The 18,312-nt window shown below is 37.0% G+C and overlaps 1 pseudogene; it reads right to left on the bottom strand.

Moving 5' to 3' along the window:
* The window catches only part of LOC141498774 (large ribosomal subunit protein uL1-like), an 81,301-nt pseudogene that overhangs the window by 10,716 nt on the left and 52,273 nt on the right, over positions 1 to 18,312 (bottom strand).

Here is an 18,312-nt window from a genome sequence, read left to right on the forward strand (position 1 = left end):
TTATGATGGGAAAAGTCTGATCCATTAGTGTTTAGTCTGGCATAATCATGGAGACTGTCATGATATAATGGAAAGAACCTTGGACTGATAATCCTTGAGATCTAGGCTCAAACTCTTCTTCTGCCATTCATTTGCATCTTGATTTTGGGTCTCTTAGGATCTCAGTTCAATTGTCCTACTTTCCTCACCATTACATGAGAGTCAAACAAGGAAATGATTTTGAAAGGCCTTTGAAAACTCTGATATTGTATAGTGGCCCAAAGCACCACTCTCCTGGCAAATTTTGTATGCCCCTGAAAAATTCAGCTTCTCCAATGGGTTGTCAGAGATAGTAATTGACTTATCTTTATTAGTCTGGAAAGTGACTTTGCAGTTACACTACTTGTGGAACAGTTCTGATAACCTCTCTGAGCCTCAGTTTTCTTATCTGTAAGATGGGCATAATGTTACTTTTTTGTACTACTGTAGTTGAGGATTGTTGAAAGGAATGCTAAACCTTTGTATTGTCATGGAGAGAGGGTTAGGGGAAGGGGGAAGTTCCTCTTACCTTTTTCCTTGAAACAACAGAATGCTTTTCTAGGTATAAATACAGAGCCTCTGGATCGTATCTTCAATCCACAATTAGGTTTTTGTTGAAATTTCTCTGTTGGTAGGAGAGGGGTTCCTACCTGTTTTGCAATTATTTTAAGATAAAGTATTATTTTTACCCAAAATTATTAATGAGGCATTGATAAGCCCCATTCACCCCTACAGTGCCTCCCCTGTACCCTTATTTAAGCTCTAGGCCTTTGTCCTGTCCCAATAAAAACTAATTGCATTTATTGTTTTATTATGAAAAAAATTACCACTTTTTAAAAGAATACTTTACTCTCAAGATTAAATTCTTTTAAAAAGTGTTATTACTTCTGTTTTAAGATTGTTTCTGACATAGACTATGCTCCTCTGATGAGCCCTTAATGAACTCTTTCAATACTATATATATATATATATATATATATATACATATATTATATATGTATAAAACAAAACATTGTTCTTGACATTCTTTACACACTGCCTTTGCAAGGGCTGATGCTCTATCTTTGTTCCACAATCTTGATTCCATCTTCAGGAATCAATCTGAAATGCAATCCCCTAATCACTATTACTTAGAATCTTTGTTCCTTTAAGCTCAAGCATTACCTTTTTTTTTAATTAGCAACTCCTGCCATTCATTAACATTCTTGTCCATGGTGCTCTTGATATACAATGTCCTCATATTTTGCCAGTTTTTCTTTAGCAAAGAAATGAGGAAATTGACAGCTAGGTGGATGTTGTAAATAAGCTCATCTGTCATCTTCATGTGGCCAACAGCCAGTACCAGACTCAGAATCTTCTTTATCTGGAACTTGATAGTGGATTTAACCTCATCGACTTTTGCCACTATTTTCTCATTGTAGGTGATATGGAAACTTGCTGCCTTTGTTTAGACTAGGGCCCAGGATTCAAGGAATTTGCTTGATCAAGAACTCAGAAGCCCCAAAAAAGCATACTTTTTAATCAGCTTCTTGAACAATTTCTTGTTCTTATTCAACTAATTCTGGACCTTGATATCCATGTGGAGGATTTCTACAACCTCAATGCTGCTGGTCATTCAGGACACAAAAATTTTAGATTGGGGTTTGGATTTCAGCCTGACAGTGCCAGAAAAAACATTTGCCCTTTTTTTGGAATCATAGTCTTTCAGACTGATCTGCAGCTCCACAGTTTTCTTTTTTTAATTTAATTTAGTTTATTTAAAGCAATGGGTTTAAGAGTGACTTGCCCAATGTCACAGAGCTGGGTAGTTAAGTGTTTGAGGCTGGATTTGAACTCAAGTTCTCCCGCCTCCAGGGCCAGTGCTCTATCTACTGCACCACCTAGCTGCTCCAGCTCCATAGTTTTCAAAAACTTTATGTGTTTGTGCTGGGTTCCATTCAGGACCTCCTGCACAGCTTCACAGATTGTGTCATGGGAGACTTTGCTGCTTGTGGTTGCTTACTGGTCACAAGCCAGGACTCAAGCATGACCTTCTGCATGAAGTCTTTCCTGATCCCATCTGCTTCCCAAATTATTTTATATATCTATATAAACATGTATAGATATACATATGTATGTATTTATGTAATCTAACTTCTCTGATAAAACAGGAACTATTTCACTTTTATCTTCATATCTCAATCACTGAGTACAGATAATAGGCATGGAGAATAGTACAAAAGCAGAGATGGTATGTCTTGTATGTAGAAAAATGAATAGGTCAGGAGGGATGGATTGAAGAACTCAAGGAGAAGACTGAATCCTATGATATTACATTTTACATCTGAACTATTTTATTTATAAATGAAGAGGTTGTTGGATGAGATGACATTTAAAGTTTCCTTCAGTTTTAAAAACTTATTTAAATCTTTGTTTCTATGCATCTTTGGGTTTTTTTTGTAAAATGAATATTATCTTTAGAAGAAATCATTTAAAAACAACCAGTCATTTCTCAGTACTTTCAATGATCTTCAGATGTTTCCTGCTATAATATATATCTTTTAAAACATAAATATTCTCCTGTTGTTGCCATAAGGCTACTAATCATGGAACATATGACCTCTGGAGAGCCATAATTACAGATGCCCCAAAGGGTAATGGAAAAATTGCATGGTATGTGAAACCAGGCTGTACTATTTTACTCATTAATAATGACTTGCACAAGAGAAGTGGCACAAAAGTTATCATAAAGATATGTAACTAGAAAAGAAGCTAGGAAAGTCATATGGCACTAATGATTATTGATATTTATAGTGTTGCTTTCATATATGTGTGTGTGTGTAATACAAAATGTTGCACATTTTATGTTTATGATTGCATTTGGCAATTAAAAAGTAAGAGGGCAGATGGACAGGCAGTGTGAGGGTTTCTTCACAGAACAGTAAAAGAACTCAAGGATGACCTGTGGTGTGTTAGGTCCATCCTCTGTGATGAACTTACAGAATGACATGGGCAAGAATCATGCAGGATGAGGGAATCTTGATACATTTTTGTTCTGTGACTTTGGAAACAATCCAGGCCAATAAAATGATGGAGCAACTAGAAGAGAAGGAGTTTGTTTTAAGACTTAATTCTTCTTTTTTTTTTTTTTAGTTTTTTGCAAGGCAAATGGGGTTAAGTGGCTTCCCCAAGGCCACACAGCTAGGTAATTATTAAGTGTCTGAGACTGGATTTGAACCCAGGTACTCCTGACTCCAGGGCTGGTGCTTTATCCACTGTACCATCTAGCAGCCCCCTAGACCTAATTATTCTTATACTCTTAAATTTACTTACTTTTCAAAGGTATAGGCAGCTAGTGGTGCAGAGCATAGAGCACTGGTCTTGGACACTTGACTCTTACTAGCTATTTGACTCTGGACAAGTCACTTAATCCTGACTGCCTCACATCCAGTATCATCTCCAGTCATTCTGATCTATATCTGGTCACTGGACCCAGATGGTTCTGGAGGAGAAAATGAGGTTCATGACTTAGCATAGCACCCACACACACACACACACACACACACACACACACACACACAAACTCAAATTCAATTCACATGCTTGTTGTGGCATCATCTCCCTGATGTAATGGTCTTCTTTGAAAATGGAGGACAAACATTTCAAAGATGTATTTAACTAGTCTGCTGTGCCTCCTGAGTCAGTAGCCTCTTTTGACAGTGGGAACATTTCTGTTTTTCTGAAATATTTCATAATTGAAGATAAAATTTAATAAAATCCAAAATGAACTATAATAGTGTTGTCAGACTGTGGAGTCTGAGTTTTGGGGTGGGGGTGAATGATCAGAAATGCTAATTTGAGAATGAGGGTACACTGACTATTGAGTCTTGAAAATGATTTTTTTTTTTTTGCTCTCCTGTCAGTATATGCAAGAAATCTTTCCCAGGGTAAAAAAACATTCCAGATGCTAGTAATCATAAATTATGTTACAAATTGGGATGCATAGATTGATTTAAAATGCCTATTATTGAATCTAAGAGAGAAATTCAAATGCTATAATAGTTCAGAGAGCAGTAGTCCAGACTGAATTTCCACCAGACTTGTGACACATGTTGAAACACATGTCACAATGTAGCCTGATAACAACTATGCCAAAGGTAGCCTGGTGCCTTTCTCATTTCTCACACCTCTTTTAGCTTTTCTGCCCTGGATTTGGTCTAGGGCAGAGATTCTTAATCTAGGGTCCATGAGATTGTTTCATTTTATGTTCTGATAACTATTGCCATATGATAATATTAATAACTAGAATTTATCATCTCAGGTGCTGTTTGAAATCATTTACAAATCTCATCTCATTTGATCCTTACAATAATCCTTAGAAAAAGGTGTTATCTTTATCCTCATTATTTGAGTAAAATAAGGCAGATAGAAGTGAAGTGATTTGCCCAGGATCACACTGATAGTAAGTGTCCAAGGCTGGATTTGAAATCAGGTTTTCCTGATGAAGGCCTAGTATTTCATACACTCTGCCTCCTAGCAACTTAAATATAATTGGATTCTTTTATGATCTTATGAATTTTATTTCATGCATTTAAAAAGCATTGTTCTGAGAAGGGGCTTCACCAGACTATTAAAGGGGTCTATGATACAAAAAAAAAAGATTAAGAACCCCTTATAAGGAATGTTCACTGTTAGGGCAGGTAAAAATGGGAAATTGAGTAGGAGAGAGGATAGTTTAATAAAAATTCTTTGGAGGAGACACTTGAACTTGGCTTAAAAGATGGATAAGGCAACTAAGTGGCGCAGTGGATAGAGCACCGGCCCTGGAGTCAGGGGAACCTGAGTTCAAATCCAGCCTCAGACATGTAATAATTACCTAGCTGTATGGCCTTGGGCAAGCCACTTAACCCCATTGCCTTGCAAAAAAACTAAAAAGATGAGTAAAATTTCAACTTGCAAAATGCCAACCAAGATTCAGTCCAGGTGGTGGTATTGGGATTAAGGCTAAAGAGATTATTGTAATGCAGTAGAAAGAAGTAATGAGGGTTGTACTTCATGTGAGGTGAGTCAAGAAGGGATAGATGGGAGAGATTTGGGGGATGTAGAAAAGTAAGGACTTAGTGATTGATTGGCCATGAGGGACAAAAGAAAGAAGAGACTCTCAAAAATGATTCTTGGGTTTATGAGTACAAGTGACCAAGAGAATGGAAATATCACTAACAAATGGGGAAGACAGGAAGAGGCACTGACTTGGAGGAAAAGTGACAAATTTGGTAAACAGTTGTCCCATATACAGATGTGAAACTCTTCACATATGAGGTCCCAAGTGAACATGAAAGCTTGACTAGAACTCATGTATTTTTTATCCTTTAGCAAAGGAGCTATCATATTTCCTATCAGTTATGAAGGAGATAGAAAAGAGTAGGTCTTCTTGAAAATTCTATTGAAAGACTACTTGGTTCAGTGTGCTGACCTATAATTTTCAGGTAATCCTACCCATTGGTTTCTATCAAGATGTAGTAAAGTCTATATTTACCTTGCCACCTGATTATTTAGACAAAAAGTGAGGGGAGAGAGAGTTAAATTTTAACTTGGCAAGGGCTAAATTAGGTTGCTGGAGTCATCTGAAAACTGCTGAGGCTGCCAATACAATACTGATCTAGAATGTTGCAAAATAAATGGCATAGAGGAAGACTAGCAGTTTCTGACAAATATAATTGCTGAGAGGTCAAGAGCTTAAAGCACTCTAAAGTACACTGTACAGCATTTAGCTGGATGCACAGGATAGTTATAGGTTTAGAGAGCATACAGTCTCAAGAGTCAAGCTATATACATGTTATGTGAGCTGATGGCACGGACTAGGGAAGTTATAAGGAAGAGAAGGGGAATAGTGATATTCTTTTTTGTAAATTTTACTTTATTTTAGCAATGAAAAAAAATTTCTCTCCCTCTTATCCCATGCCTTGCCCTATCTTGGGGAAAAAAGAAAGAAAAAAAGAAAAACAAAATGCTTATAACTAACATGTACAGTCAAAACAATTTCCAAAAAAATAAAAAGAAGCTTACTGTTGGCCAGTTCCCCCAAAAAAATATGTCAATCTGCACCTACGTCCATCACCTCTTTGTCAGGTGCTAGGTAGTCATACTATGTATATATACATGTATGTATATGTATATATTGTATATGTATATATGTATGTGTATATATGTGTGCATGTATGTGTATGTATGTACATATTTGTATATGTATTATACTTATATATTTTGTTTTTCTGTGTGTTTCCTTAGAAGGAGCTGTCTTAGCCTCCTAAAACCCTACCCCTCCTTCCAGGGTTAATGCAAATACTAACTCTTTTATTAGATATTTCCTCATTCTGAGTTCATTCAGGATAGGACAGTTTCATTTTTTTTCTATTCCCAAGTCCTAGATCAAAGTCAATATTTAATAAATGTTTTTTGAATTGAACCACCATCCCAGGGAATTCTCTGATGGGTTTAAGATTTCTCTAATGCCATGAACTCAAATGTTTCCCCCATATTCACCAGAGACTCATTTCCATTTAATCACTAATATTGATTAGCCTTTAAAAAAAGTACCACTTACTTCAGAGATATAGTAATAACAAAAATGTGAACACTTCCCCCCCAATACCTAGGAAATAATCTCCCTGTATCACCTCAGTTTGAGGGAAAAGTGGACCCATGCCCCCAGTTCCTACATAACTTTATTCTCATCAAGTTCACATGCAGATGTGTCAGGACTGACAAATGAATACTTATCTCAACTACCACTAAGCTGGTTGCAAAAGTTACTCTTTAAAGTTACTTTAACCTTCTTGAGGCATGGATATTTGACTGGTTCCATTTAGGCATAGACTCCTGGAGGCTTGCTCCCTAGACTTTTTAATATAAGTCAAAGCCTCTAGATTAATCTCTTTCACCTAAAATCAAAACACTTGCCTAATCTAACTTGTGTATTCTTGTAAAATCAATATAGGTAACTAGATGATATAATGACAAGAGTGCTGGACCTGGAATCAGGAAAATCTGAAACAAAAGCTGAACTCATACACTAACTATGGTGCCCTGGACAAGTCACTATGTATTTCTACTTTAGCCTCCTCATCTGAAAAATAAGGATAATTATAGTACCTAGCTCCCAGGATTGGTACGAGGATATCATGAGATATTTACAAAGAATTCTACACACCTTAAAGCATGATGTAAATGCTAGCTATTATTATTTAGTCATTCAACTAATGAATCAGTTTTCTCATCTGTAAACAGGCAATGACTGAATTAGATAGTCTCTAAGTTCTCTTCCATTACTATTATTAAGACTTCATGACTTTTAATTGCAAAATGTTATGGTGAAGAGGAAGAGAATGTTCAAGGCAGGTTTCATGGAAGAGGGAGTGTTTGAATTTGGTTTCAAGTGATGGGTAGGATTACAACATAAAGAGAAGAGTTCATGCATAGGAAATGATGAACAAAGATCTTTAGGTGAGAGAATGAGATTTGTCTATGGAGCATGAAGTTTGACCAGAGAGCAGAGAATGTGGTTGATAAGATTAGAAGGATAAGGCATATTGTGGAGGGCCTCAAGAACCAGAGTGAGGAATTATTACTAGAAAAAAGGGAGCTATTGAAGTGATTTGAACAGAGCAGCAACACAGCCAGACCAATACATAGGAAATGTTAATCTAGCAGTGGTTAGGAAGAAGAGAGTATAGATGGAAATAACTGTAAAGAGGTGTTGTAATAATCCAGGTTGTGGATAATGAGCCTGTGTTAGTTTGGTAGCCAAGGGAATAAAAAGAAAGAGTCATACAATCAAGAAACATTTATTAAAGATCTGCTATGTGCCAGGCACTGTGGATACAAAAAAAAGTTTAAAAAGAAAATAGACCCTGCTCTCAAGGTGTTCTCGGTCTAATAGGGAAGACAACATGCAAACAACTGAGCACAAATTTTATATATATATATAATATATTATATATGTATAATTTATATATGTGTGTGTGTGATATGTGTATGTTGTAGATTTACTGTGGTATTGCATCTAGATTCTATATAGTAAATGTGGAAGCATAAATATATATATATATATATATATATATATATATATATATATATATAATATTATGGGGAAGCATATAAACCACCCACAAGTATATCAAGTATATATACACACATCCACTATATATATATATATATATATATATATTATATAATAGATATACTTAATTTATAGGTATATGTTAAGTAAGTATATAAAATATGTCTAATATTACATATATGTATAATATATACTTAATTTAATATATATATATATATGTATGTATTACATGGTTGGCTGGTTGTTTGGTTCTTGTCCTTTGTTATGAAAGAAGACCAAAATGTCATTGCTTATGTTTGAGACAAATTACATTGTGTTCAATTGTGACTGATTAGACCAATATGAGCTCAGAATACTCTACCATGAGTTGGGCACAAATAGTCCATATGAACACCTGAGGTACTTAGTCTAAACTTAAATATGTCATATTTCCTTTGAGTTGCTTCAAATTTGCCTTCCTCATAGAGCAAAGCACCCTCACTGATGATGCTCATTCTGGGCAGTCTTGTTTTAGTGTCTCCCAATTCTAAAGTTAAGAGAGATCTTCAGAATGTCTTAGTGACATTTCTTCTGACTCCCTTGTAAGCAGTTACCCTGTGTGAGTTCTCCATAAAAATCTTTTCTTTTGGCATTCTAACAATGTGCCCAATCCATCATAGTTGAGCTCTCTATAGTAATGTTGGAATGCTAGGCAGTTTAGTTCAAGAAAGGACCTCAGTGTCTCATATCTTCTCCTGCCATGTGATCTTCAGTATCTTCACAAGACAATTTAAATGGAAGCGATTCAGCTTCCTGATGCAGCACTGGGGTATATTGTCCAGTTTTTGCAGGTATATAACAATGAAGTCAGCACAACGGCTCTGTAGAACTTCAGTTTGGTGGTTAGTCTAATACTACTTCTCTCCCACACTTTCTTTTGGAGCCTCCCAAATACTGAGGAAGCCCTGGCAATGCGTATGTCAACCTCATTGTCAATGTGTACATCCCTGAAAAGGGCACTGCCAAAGTAAATGAATTTGTCCACAGTACTCAAAACATCTCCATTTGCTATAATTGATGGTTCCACATATGGATGGTGTGGTGTTGACTGATGGAGTACCTGTGCTTTCTTGGTGTTAATTGTTAGACCAAACTTAGCACAAGCAGCAGAGAATCAATCCTTACTTGTTTTGCATCTCAGCTTCAGAGACTGCATTGAATACACAATCATCTGAAAACAAAAGGTCATGTACCAACACTCCCTCTACTTTGGTCTTGTGTTATAGCCTTTTCAAGTTGAAGAATTTATCATCAATGCAATAGTTGACCTTGATGCCATATATTCAACCTCAGTGAAGGTGTTTGATATAACATGACTGAAAACATCATGCATGAGAGCAAAGACATATCCTTGTTTCACTCCAATGATGACTGTAAAATCTCAAGACCATCACCCAGAACCTAGGCAAACACAAACAATACTGATAAACTTTTCTTGGCAATCAAATTTTGATGTAATTTCCCATAAACCCTTACAACTGATAATATCAAAGGCCTTGGTCAAATCTACAAACATTGTATATGAACCTCCTGGCATTTTTCCTGGAGTTCCTGGGCAGCAAACACCATATCAATTATTCCTCAACCCTTTCTGAAACTACACTGGCTCTCAGGGAGGTGACCATCTTCCAGGTGAAGGATCAGTCTATTGAGAAGGATTTTGGCAAGAATCTTAACAATGATTAAAAGAGAAGTATCCCTGAGATTGTCACAGGACAATCTATTCCCATTACCTTCATATGGAGGTATTATGTAGGTATCCTTAAGTCCTTAGGGGATAACTTCTTCATGTCATATAACCTGAAAAATTTCAGTCAGCTTTTGGATGAGCAATGGACCCCTCCCCTCCCACTTTGTAGAACTTAGCTGGAATAAAGTGCTTTGCCTCTTGAAAGGAACCTAATGGCATTCAAAACCTCTTCTTCAGTTGGAACTTCAGCTAGGTACTGATTGACTTCAACTTGTGGTAAATGGTCAATAGTTTCTGCCTTAATTGAAGATGGTCTGTTAAGAATACTATGAAAGTATTCAGTCCATCTCTCTAGGATGATGTCCCTATTGTTGATCACTGTAGATCCATCAGCACTGAGAAGTTGAGATGCACCATAGGTCTCTGGCCCATAAATAGCCTTCAGGGCATCATAAAAACACTTTGGCTTGTTGCTCTCTGCATAAAACTGAATTTCATTGACCTTCTTACTGAGCCAAGAGTTCTGCATCTTTCTAAACTGATGTCAAAAGTCACCATTCCATATATTATATTTAGGTATGTAAAGTATGTGTTTTACATAAAATATATGTTATATAAGGGTATATTTCATAGCATATATGTATAATATATAGTGTGTACTATATGTGCATATCCAATTATACATATCCAATATATATATATATATATATATATATATATATATATATATATATATATTTGCTTATATGTACTTTTATGGTGTGTAGCCTGTGTTCAGGACAACTAGTATCTCAGTTTGAGGACTTATTTTCACCTTTGGTGTTCACCCCAATCCACTGTCTTGTCACCCTGTGGCTCAGAAGCTTATAACATGCACAGAGGCTACACTGGTAAATTGTGTCAGCAAATAGGATAAACCAGGCTGAGGGGTCCCAAATTTGTCAGTGAATTAGAAGGGTGTCTAAACCCCTTCCAATTTGTTCCATCAGACATGAAGACAACTGAAGGAGGTACTGTGGAGCACTTAGAGTGTTGTTAGACATAAAAAATACCAAGTTTGTTCACTTGAGCCATCACTGGTCATCTTGACTTTTGTCTTGCCATTGATCTGTGATGACTCTGGAAGAGAGTGACAACTTTATACACCTCTGCCTAACTTTAATCCAATGTATGCATGAATCAAAAGACATCACTTATACTACTTTATTATTTTTACCTATCTCAAAGTCCTATGTGGACAGGCAAGTAATGAATTAACAGGTATGGGTACTCTGGGAGCTGTAATCACAACCCTACACACAGGTATTCCAAACACATCTCACTGGAAACAATGGTAGAATTCAACAGCCCCCTGGATTTCACTGCTTACCTTTTGGTGTGAAGAAGGGACTTGAAAAGGTGCCCTAAAAATTGTCTGCTTATCCAACCTTGTACCTTAGTGGACAGGGATACTGCCCAGTGGCTGAAACAGAAAAAAAAATACTCATCATCAGTACATGGAATACGTATGAACTCATAGACAACAAGAAATTACATATAAGCAAGTGCTTATATGATGGTCATACATAGCAATATAAGGACACTCTCAAGGTCTCAAGAATTTTGGAATTAATTGTGCAACATGGAAAATACTGGCACAGGGCTGCCCAGAATTGTGTGCCCTTATCAGAGAAGGTGCTGTGCTCTATGAGCATATAGGAATTGAGTTTACAAGATATGCAAATTTAGAAAATTAGTGCAATTAGTGCAAAGCCACATTGTAACTTGATTCTAACTTAGTGATGTCATTTGTCTTATTTAAAAATGAAAAACAACCAACCTACCAACCTACTATATACTTATATAATGTACCATATGCAATATATTAAATATACAAAATAACATGTTTTATATATATACTTATATATACTTTCATATAAACATATAGAATACATTATATAAATATCTAATGTTTTGTATATAGTGTATATACTAAATAAATATAAAAGCATAGATTATATAATTATGTAATAACATATATAATTTATATTACATATATTTATATAGTTTGTTCATAGTACTTTGTCCATTATCTTTCCATTTATTATACATATATATATATATGTGTGTGTGTGTGTGTGTATACATATACACACATATACTCACCCAATGCTTTAGAACTATCTACTTAATAAACTAGAGACAATCACCTAATGGAAGACACTAGAATTAAAAGAGATTGAGAAAAGCTTCTTGTCATTGGTAGTATTTTGATGTTTGTCCTTCATTCTCAAAGAAGACCATGACATCAGGGAGGTGATACCATGACAAGCATATGAACTGAGTTTGAGTGAAGGGGTACTGTGCTGTCACAAGCCTCACTTTCTCCTCCAGAACCATCTGAGTCCAGTGGGCAGATATGAATCAGGACAACTGGAAGTAGCATCCAGGGCCCAAGGTCACACAGCTAGTAAGTAGCAAGTCAGGTCCTCCTGACTCCAAGGTTAGTGCTCTATTCACTGTGCTACCTAGCTGCTGAGTAGAATTTTAGCTAGAACCTGAAAGAAGGAAGCTAAGGAACTCAGGAGACTAAGATGACAAGGAAAAACCTTCCAGACTCAGGGAACATCCAACAAAAATGGCCATAATCAGAAGAGGCAGATGGAGAGAGATTACAAAAGTAGAATAAAAACTGAGTAGCTAAAAATAAGAAGGAAGAGAAAGGAAAGAATCAATGATAATTCTGGGGAAAGGTTGGCATCACTTATAGAAATCATGAAGAACTAGACTTTCTTATTTTATTTTTTCCCAGTTACATGTGAAAACAAGTAAAACATTCATTTTAAAAACTTTGAATTCTTAATTCTCTCCCTTCATCCTACCCGCCATCCTCATTGAGAAAGCAAGTTATTTGATAAAGGTTAAAAATATGTAATCTTAAAAAACATTTCCAAAATAGTCAAGAAAAAAAAATTTTAAAAAGTATGCTTCAATCTGTATTCAGATAGCATAACTTCAGAATTTTCTTGTGTCACAGCACTGCTGAGAAAAGCTAAGTCATTCACAGCTGCATCCTACAGTATTGTCAATACTTTCTTTTCAGTACATTTCCCATTGCATCTGCTCATGTAAGTCTTTCCAGGCTTTACTGAAAGTATCCTTCTTGTCATTTTTTAAATAATAGAATAGCATTCTATCATAATCACATACTACAATTTGTTCAGTCATTCCCCATCTGATGGACATCTCTCAATTTCCAATTCCTTGCCACTAGAAGAGAGCTACTATGTATACATATATACATATAAATCCTTATACATTTAAGTCCTCTTCCCATTTTTCATCTCTTCTGGAATATAGACCTAGTAGTAGCATAGTAGTGATATGCATGATTTTATAGCCCTTTGGAAATAGTTCCAAATTGCTCTTTAGAATGGTTGAATCATTTCACAATTCCCCCAACAGTGTATTAATATCTCATTTTCCTTATATCCCCTGCAATATTTGTCACTTCCCTTTTCTGTCCTATTGGTCAATTCAATAGTTACTTTATAGGTAGTAACTCAGAATTTTTAAAATTTTCATTTCTTCAAACAATAGTGAGTTAGTACATTTTTAAAATAAGATCATAGCATTGATAACCTCATCTGAAAACTGTTCAAGGGGGTGGAGCCAAGATGGTGACAAGAGAGGATGTCTCTTAGGTGCTCTCTCTTAAAACTTGTAAACTAAGGACTCTAACTAAATTTTCGAGAGACAGAACCAACAGAGGGACCCAGTGAAGCAGTTCTTCAACTCAAGGTAACCTGGAAAAGAATGGAAAGGCTCCACTCCCCAGAGTTGAAGGGGAAGCCCGCCAGAGGGGTGGCCCACCAGAGGGGTGGCCCATCAGAGTGAAAGAACTTCAGCCTCGGGGACAGCCCCAGGGCACTGGGAGCCATGGCTCCCAACAGTGATGGAGTTTCCTGATCTACACCCTGGGAAGCACCAGGCACAACTTGGGGGAACCTCTGCCAGAGAAAGCATGTGAAGCCCAGCCCTCGGGGCACTCAGGGAGCAGTGTGACTGCAACAGCCCAGATCCAGGAACAGGAAGCAGAAACTGGTAAACAGGAGCTCCCAGGGCATGAGTGCAGAGCCTAGGGAGGGGAGTGGAGAGAGACTGCTGAGTTCTATTGTCTGTCCCTGGAAAAGGACTTTGGGGTTCTGACCCCATTCAGATCATTCAGATCCTGATCTCAGTTTAGCCCCCTCCCATAGAACAGCGCCCCCCCCACTTCAGCCCCATGGCAGAGGGGGGTGCTTATGGACATTCACAGACCAGGAGGGAGGACAAAGCCTCACACACTGGGATCCTTGTGGGGATGTCCCAAAAGCTCAGGAAGCACCCCCAAAACAGGCTTAGGCTTGGAAAATGTGTAAGCAGAGAAACAAGAGGAACACCATTGAGAAATATTTTGCCTGTGATCCCAAGGATGAAAACACTTAATTTGAAGATGAGGAAGTCCAAGCGTCTGCATCTAAAGACTCCAAGAAAAACAGAAATTGTTCTTAGGCTATGACAGAACTGAAAAAAGACTTTGAAAATCAAGTGAAGGAGATAGAGGAAAAATTGGAAAAAGAAGTGAGAGAGATGCAGGAAAAACATAAAAATGAAGTCAGCAGCTTAGTCAAGGAGATCCAAAAAAATGCTGAAGAAAATAGCATGCTAAAAACCAGCTTAGGTCAAATGGATAAAACAGTTCAAAAAGTTATTGAGGAGAAGAATGTTTTAAAAAGCAGAATTAGCCAGATGGAAAAAGAGATAAGAAAGATCTCCAAGGAAAACATCCTTCAGACAGAGAATAGAACTCAGGGAGATTGATGAATTTTTGAGAAATCAGTACTCAACACTTCAAAACCAAAAGAATGAAAAATTAGAAGAAAATGGGAAACTTCTCATTGAAAAAACAACTGATATGGAAAACAGATTTAGGAAAGATAATTGAAAAATTATTGGAATACCTTAAAGTCATGATCAGGAAAAGAGCCTTGACATCATTTTCAAAGAATTACTACAGGAAAATTGCCCTGATATCCTAGAAGCAGAGGGCAAAATAGAAATGGAGAGAATCCACTGATCTCCCCAAGAAAGAGATCCAAAAAAAAAAAAAACAACCCCCCAGGAATATTACAAGCAGCCAGAAGAACACAATTTAAATATTGTGGAGCTCCAGTCAGGATCACACAAGACTTAGCAGCAACTACATTAAAAGCTCGTAGGGCTTGGAATATAATATTCCGGAAGACAAAAGAGCTTAGTATGCAACCTAGAATCAATTGCCCAGCAAAACTGAATACTCTTTCAGGGAAAAAGATGGACCTTCAATGAACCAGGGGAATTTCAAATGTTCCTGTTGGAATGGCCAGAGCTGAACAGAAGGTTTGATCTTCAAATACAGGACTCAGGTGAAGCATAGAAATTAGAGGTGAAGGGGAAAATATGAGGGACTTAATGATGTTGAACTGCATGTATTCCTGTATAGAAAAATGACACTGATAATACTCATATGAACCTCCTCATTTAATAGAGCAGGTAGAAGGAGCTTTTATAGATGAAACACAGGAGAAAAATAAATTTAAAGATAAAATGGGGTGTAAAATGGAGTCAATAGAAAAAAGGGAAATGTAATGGGAGAAAGAAAAAGGATAGGGGGAATAAGTCAAGATATTTATATAATAAGATTTTTCTTTATTACAAGAGCTATTACAATGATATGAAAGGGGGGAAGGCAAGGGGGAATGAGGGAATTTTTGCTCTCATCAGAGGTGGCTAGGAGAGGAAACAGATATACTCACTGGGGTATAGACATCTGGAGTAAGAAGGAGAAAGGGGGCTCAGGGGCAAGGGGAGGGGATGTTAATGATGGAGTAGAGGATGACCATGGAGGAGAGTCTTCAAATATAACACATTTTCTTTTTTACTTCTTGCAAGGGACTAAGATTGGATGGCCTGTCTGGGACCATAGGGCCGGGTGGATGCTGGGCCTAAGGGGTGGTATGGGGGCTCGGGGCCTCTTGGCCCCAGGGCTGGGGATCTGTCTGCTGTACCACTCAGTGACCCTACAGCAGAGTCAGAGTGAAAGGAGAGAGAAAATATAGTACATGGTAGTGGAGAAATATGAAAGGAGGGAGTTGCGATCAGCAATGGCAAACAGTAGAAAAATATGGAAGTAACTTTTGTGATGGACTTATAAAGAATGTGATCCACCCATGACAGCATTGGTGGTATTAGAACACAGACTGAAGCACATTTATTATCATTATTATTATTTGGGGGGGGTGCAGGAGAAATGGGGCTGGGTGGCCTGCCTGGGGTCAAATAGCAGGGTGATCATTGGATATCTGAGGCCAGATTTGGACCCAGGTGCTCCTGGTTCAAGGGCCAGTGCTCTGTCTGCCACCTGGCTGCCCCTACTATTATTATTATTTTATTTTATTTTGGATCTTTTCTTTCCCTTTTTTTCTTTTATGGTTTTTGCAGGGCAGTCGGTTTGGGATGGCTTGCCTGGGGTCGCACAGCTTGGTGATTGTTGGGTATATGGGGCTGGATTTGGGCTCAGGTGCTCCTGGCACCAGGGCTGGTGCTCCATCCACTGCGCCACCTGGCCATACCTACAATTATTACTATTATTTTTTTAATTTTAATTTTAATTTTTTTCTCTCCCCTTTATCACTCAAGCGAGTCTATATTTTTTGGGTGGAGGGGGTATTTTGTTTACTCTTAAACAAGAATAGAAATGTATGAAAACTGTTCATATCTTTTGATCATTTATCAATTGGAGAATGGCTCTTATTTTTTCATAAATTTAACTTAGTTTTCTGTTTGAGAAATGAGCCCTTTATCTGAGAAACCTGTTTAAATATCTTTCCCCACAGTTACTATTGTTAACTGCATTTCCCTCTATTCTATTCCCCTACACCCCTGTCTATTCTATTCTCTCTCTCCTTTTACCCTATCCCTCCTGGAAAATATTTTGCTTCTAACTAGCTCCTCTCACAATCTTCCTTCCCTTCCCTTACCCTGCTCCTTTCTATCACCCACTTCACTTCCTACTTTCCTCTAAAGGTAGATTTCTACACCCAGTTGAGTGTTTTTGCTATTTCCTCTCTGATCCAATTCTGATGGGAGTAAGTTTCACTTCCCATCAACTCCCCCCTCTTCCACTCCACTGCAAAAGTTTTTGGGTTTTTTTTTTATTTGCAAGGCTATGGGGTTAAGTGACTTGCCCAAGGCCACACAGCTAATATCAAGTATCTGAGAGTGGATTTGAACTCATGTCTTCCTAACTTTAGGGCTGATACTATATCCACTGTGCCACCTCTTGCTCCACTGCAAAAGATTTTTCTTGCCTCATTTATGTGAAATAATTTACCCCATTCTACCTCCCTCTTTTCCCATTCTCCAAGTACACTCATCTCTTATCCATTACTCTCTTATTCCATCTTTTTAACATATTATCTAATCATATTCAACTCCCACCTTTGTTCTATCAATGCATGCTCATTTTAACTGTCCTAATAAATGAGAAAGTTCATATGAGTTAACAGTATCATCTTCCCACACAGGAATATAAAATGTTTAACATCATTTAGTCCCTTATGATTTGCCTTTCCTATTTACCTTTATAAGCTTCACCTGAGTCTCATATTTGAAAATCAGATTTTCTGTTCAGCTCTGGTCTTTCCATCAGGGAAATTTGAAAGTTTCCTATTTCATTGAATTCCATGTTTTCCTCTGAAAATATATACTTAATTTTGCAGGGTAGTTGATATTTGGTTGTAACCCAAGCTCTTTTGCTTCTGAAATATCATATTTCAGGCCCTATGAACCCTTAATGTAGAAGCTGCTAGGTCTTATGTCTTATGTTATCCTTACTGTGGTTCTATGCCTATTGAATTATTTCTTTCTGACTAATTGCAATATTTTCTCCCCGACCTAGGGAGCTTTGAAATTTGGCTATAATATTCCTGGAAGTTTTCATTTTGGGATCTCTTTCAGGATGCTTTCAATTTCTAGTTTACCCTCTTCTAGAATTAACAGGGCAGTTTTCCTTGATAATTTCTTGAAAGACTTTTTTTTTTTGATCATAGCTTTCAGATAGTTCAGTAATTTTTAAAGTTTTGAATCTGTTTTCCAGATCAGTTGTTTTTCATAGAGGTGTTTCACATTGTGTTCTAAATGTTCATTCTTTTTTTGTTTGATTGTTTCTTGACTTCTCACAAAGTCATCAGCTTCCTTTTATTTCATTCTATATTTTAAGGAATTATTTTCTTCAATGAGTTTTAGTCTTTCCTTTTCCATTTGAACAATTCTGCTTTTTAAGGTATTCTTCTCCTCATGGAGTTTTAATAATCTCTTTTTACATTTTGGTCCAGTGTGGTTTTTAAGATATTATTTTCTTCAGGTTTTTTGTGTATGTGTCTCCTTCCTCAAGCTGCTGTTATGA

This window comes from Macrotis lagotis, chromosome X (genome assembly GCF_037893015.1).
Source record: "Macrotis lagotis isolate mMagLag1 chromosome X, bilby.v1.9.chrom.fasta, whole genome shotgun sequence".
NCBI classification, from domain to species: domain Eukaryota; kingdom Metazoa; phylum Chordata; class Mammalia; order Peramelemorphia; family Peramelidae; genus Macrotis; species Macrotis lagotis.